The sequence below is a fragment of the Myotis nattereri genome (assembly GCF_964212035.1).
Source record: "Myotis nattereri genome assembly, chromosome: X".
NCBI classification, from domain to species: domain Eukaryota; kingdom Metazoa; phylum Chordata; class Mammalia; order Chiroptera; family Vespertilionidae; genus Myotis; species Myotis nattereri.
Genome location: NC_138078.1, coordinates 4,581,332 through 4,586,520, shown reverse-complemented (window position 1 = coordinate 4,586,520; position 5,189 = coordinate 4,581,332).

The following is a 5,189-nucleotide window of genomic DNA, read 5'->3' as shown; positions in this document are numbered from 1 at the left end:
ATTACAAACAAGTAATCATTTTACAAAAGACAAAGACTTCCTTCATCGAGTCATTTTCTCAAAATACCAAATATGGCCCAGTTATATTTGTCAAGAACACATTACTTCTTCATGCGGGTTCGATTCGAGTCAAGGGCACATGCCTGGGTTGTAGGCTCGATTCCCTGTATGGGGCGTGCAGGAGGCAGCCGATCAATGATTCTCTCTCATCACTGATGTTTCTGTCTCTCTCTCCCACCCCTTCCTCTCTGAAATCAATACAAATATAGTTTTAAAGAAAGTTAGGGAGACCCAAGTAAGGCAAGCAAATAGACAAAATCCCAACAACTTCAAGTCTTAGTACCCAATGCAGGGACCCAGTAAGCACGCAGCAGCCCCCCCATTTACCCAGCACAGTAGACTAAATCAATACTTCTTGCTTGAGCCCGGCTGGTGTGGCTCAGTGGTTGAGTGTTGACCTATGAACCTCGAGGTTATGGTTCGATTCCCGGTCAGGGCACATGCCCAGGTTGCTGGCTTGATCCCTAGTGTGGGGCATACAGGAGGCAGCTGATCAATGATTCTCTCTCATCATTGATGTTTCTATCTCTTCCTTCCTCTCTGAAATCAATAAAAAAATATTTTAAAAAATACTTCTTGCTTGAAAATTTTTTAATATATTTTTTTATTGAGTTCAGAGAGGAAGGAAGAGGCAGAGAGAGAGAGAGAAACATCAATGATGAGAGAGAATCATTTATCGGCTGCCTCCTGCACGCCCCCCACTGGGGATCGAGCCCACAACCCCGGGCATGTGCCCTTGGCTGGAATCGAACCTGGGACCCTTCAGTCCGCAGGCTGATGCTCTATCCACTGAGCTAAACCAGCTGAGGCTGAAATTCTTTAAAATTTGGATTATCAGGTAATAGACTAGTTGCCATCTTGATAAGCTCATCCACCCTTTTAAGTGTGACTAGCAATGGGCCGAGAGAGCTGGGAATAGCCATGAGTGAGGTTGGGGTATTTAACGGAAATAAAAATTCTACACCTTAAGCTCTCTTCTGAAGAGTTTAATTTAAAAAGAAAATTAGCACAGAGACAAACATAAATGAAGAGGCAAAGTTATTGCACGTTTAGCACCAGCTTTATCAACTGAATCATAATTAGAAGCCTGCCACCGAAATAATGCAATTTGATGCTACATTTATTCCAGCGAGATATTGATCGTCCCTAAAGACACAAAGCTAACTTCAATAACGTCACCAAATATTTTGGAAACTCAGTTTCAATCCTACAAATGCATACAATTATTCTCCCCAACTGAGAGTGTGTGGGCACAATTGGTTCCTGAAATAGAGTGGCTGGCGGAGGCGCGGAAAAGCAATGAAGTTTTTGATTCTCTGGAATTTCTGGGCACCGATTTGAGTGTAGGAAGAATTGAAAATCATTTTGCAGCAATAAAATAAAATGTTTGATTTTCTACTTTTTCCTGGTGTACCGCAATCCAAGCTTTGGAAAACGTTCAGTGATCTAAATGAAAGATATTTTCAACCAATCACTTGAGGTTGCAGAGCTAGCTCACAGCTTAAATACAAAAATAAAGAGGGCAGCGAGGGGAGGGGAGGGGAGGGGAGGGGAGGGGAAAGGCATGCAAGGTGGGACGTCCGTTTCCATGAAGAGCACTGCGAGGGTATGGTTAGTACAAAGGGATGGACACTGATGATGAAGCAATTCTTTTTTATGATCTATGAATAATGAAGCCAATGTGGAACTGGAAAATATTTTAGTATTTGGTTTTTTAAAATATATATGTGTGTGTGTATGTATGTATATGTGTGTGTGTGTGTATTGATTTCAGAGAGGAAGGGAGAAGGGGAGAGAGACAGAAACATCAATGATGAGAAAGAATCATGGATCAGCTCTCTCCTGCATGCCCCTCCGACTGGGGATCGAGCCTGCAACCCGGGCATGTGCCCTGACCCGGAATTGAACCGTGACTTCCTGGTTCACAGGTCGACGCTCAACCACGGAGCCACACCAGCCGGACTATGCAAGACTTAAAGCTTCTGCTCAGGTGTGGCATTCATCACATTTGCTCACGTTCCAATGACCAAAGCCTGTCATACGGCCAAGCCTCAGGAGGGTGGAAACCCTACTTCCCTCCTGTTATGGACTTAATCCCCCCCCCGCCCCCCGACAATTCATAGGTTTAAGCTCTAACCACCGAGGTGACTGTATTTGGAGATAGGGCATCTAAAGAGGGGATCAAGGATAAATAAAGTCATACAGGTAGAGCCCTAATCCACTAATACTGGCGTCCTTACAAGAAAAGAGACACCAGGAATAGGCCATGTGAGGACACAACAAGAAGGCATCCATCTGAACATCAAGGAGAGAGGCCTCGGGAGAAACCAAACCTGCCAGCACCTTGATCTTGGACTTCCAGCCTCTGGAACTGTGAGATACATTTTTATTCTTTAAGCCACCCAGTCTGTGGCACCCCATGCAGACTAACACACCTCCCCTCCCCCCACAAGGCATTGCAAGTTACATGGCAGTAGCTGAGGGTGCGTCTCCTTACATGGTTGGAGACTAAACAACTAGGGACAATCGAGCCATCTCCCACATTATGCCACTGAAGATGGGGGATGTTTGTTAAAGCAGTTGGTCGGTATTACCCTGACTTTTCAGATGCATCTGGAGTATCTAGCTAGACCAGGGGTGGGCAAACTTTTTGACTCGAGGGCCACAATGGGTTCTTAAACTAGACCGGAGGGCCGGAACAAAAGCATGGATGGAGTGTTTGTGTGAACTAATGCAAATTCAAAGTAAACATCATTACATAAAAGGGTACGGTCTTTTTTTTTTTTAGTTTTATTCATTTCAAACGGGCTGGATCCGGCCCGCGGGCTGCCCACGGCTGAGCTAGACACATGCACCAAAGAGAAGACCCTTCTCTTGTCCTTTTGTCCTGGGCTGACTATTCCTGGACTTCACAGAATGAACAGCAGCCGGCCTGTGGAGGAGACAGGTGTCATGGCTGTCACCGTTTTGTCCTTGTAACCTGATTTCACCCTTGCCAGTGCTGTGGCCTTGGGCAAATTTCATTATCTCTTTGAGTTTTACTTTACTTGTGAAATAAAAATACTGCTAACTGCTTCCCAGGGCTGCCCTGTGAGAAGTAAATGAGAGAAAATCCTGGCACACAGTAGGTTTTCATTAAATACTAGTAGCCCATCGTGTGATATGGCGTGCAGTAGGCTGCCCGCCGCTTCCGTGGGAGCCGGTGGGAACCACAGTGGGAGCTGTGAGGTTTCCGCAGGAGGCGGAAGCAAGCTGCCGGCGCCCACGGGAGCCGGGAGGGACCCGCCGATTCCATGGGAGGCAGGAGGGAGCCACGCTGCTTCCGCAGGAGGTAGGTCCGCCGTCTCCTCTCCGGGCCTGCGTTCGGGTTCGGCCGAGGAGACGGCGGGCCAGCCTCCCTGTCCCTGTCCATCTCTGCTCCGGGCCTCACCTGTGCACGCAACCTCCTCCTGTGGTCGTGACCCGCTACTGCGTCCCGGCCTAATTTGCATAATTCCTCTTTATATAAATAGATTATTTTGCCCTCTGCCTATATTCTTCGTAGGAACTGAAGGAATCCTTTCCTGAGGGGAATTTAAAGCTGAGCATGTGTCAGTCTTATCAAAGGGAACATGTTCCTTTGTTCCATAAATCATTATTTGAAATCAGAGCTCATCTTCCAGGACTAGTCACCATCCAGAAGACACTGTGATGAATTGTTTGGGGGTAGGAGAGAGTGGAGATGGTGATGGCAGAATCGTGGCACTTGGAGCCAACCTGCAGGCAAGAAGAGAGGCTCAGCCCCTTTATTTAAAGGGGCCACTGGGCAGCTGGCTGGGGCTTGCTTGTCCTAACAAGGCTGGCATTTCCATAAAGATGTTAGCATTCATCATCGATTGCGATGAAAGCTCACACTTACTGCAAAAGCTGAAAATATGCTTGGCTTTTTTTCCTCCCTTAATTTCCCCCTGGTCTTCGCAAAGCACAATCTCAATGGTCCAGAAGAAAAAGTCTCTATTTTTCTCAGAAACAAATGTGGGGGGAGGGGCTCCGGAAATTATATCAGGCATTTAGATGATGGGGGAGAGAGTTTGGTGTGTTTCATAAAAGAACAACAGCTGTGTTGTTTTGAATTCAGGAATTAGAGGGCTAAAAAGAGATCTACTCGCTAATAAATCTCCATTTCCTTAGTCTGCATTGCCATGTTGTCCTTCCGTGATTCAGTCCCAAGTCCAGAACAGTGTACTAGCTACCCAGCAGATAGACTCTGTGCTGTCACAGATGCTGAGCTCTGGTCCACAGACAAACTGACAGTCTCTGAAGAAGAGCTGGAGGAGGAAGCAGGCCTTTTTCCCAAGATGCTCTACTCCCTCCTGGCCAGTGTGGCTCAGGGGTTGAGCACTGACCTGTGAACAGGAAGCTACAGTTTGATTCCTGGTCAAGGTACATGCCCGTGTTGCAGGCTTGATTCCCGGTGGGGAGCATGCATGAGGTGGCCTATTGATGTTTCTCTCTCATCATATCTTTCTCCCTCACCCTTCCCCTGGTGGTGGTGGGGGGGGCGGGCAGGGAGATGCTCAACTCTTTTTGAGCCCTAAAACCTAGCAAAATGCATATAACGAGGCAGCTTCAATTAATAGCCTTGAATTGAAAACAAGCAAGTTTTCACGGTAGAACTCCGGATTGGGCAGCATTTTCCCCAAACGCTCATCCGCAAATTCAACTTTTGAAGCAGCAGCAGTTGTCATTGGTCCCCTCCGAGGATAACTGGCAAACATGAATCCTCGGTGCCCGCCTTTGACCCTGACTCCCTGAGAGTTCCCTGAAACCTTCCAGCGGGCCAGTCCTCCCTCCGCAGTGCCCATGAGCTCACTCGGCCCCCAAAATGCTGTGCGCAGCCTCCCACTCCCCGTGGGCCCTGTCCTCCCACCATCCAATGCATTAGGCTGTTGGCTGGATTCTGATGGACTCACCAGTGATTTGTAACTGATATGTGCATAGACCTATCATTTGTTCTTTAGACTTTGACATAAAACCAAAGCATTTGCCTAGAATAGTAGTTCTCAACCAGGAGGGGCAAGATTTTGCCTCCCAGGAAACCTGAGTAAGAGAACACCTATTTAAAGGGGATGCAAATAAACAAACAAATA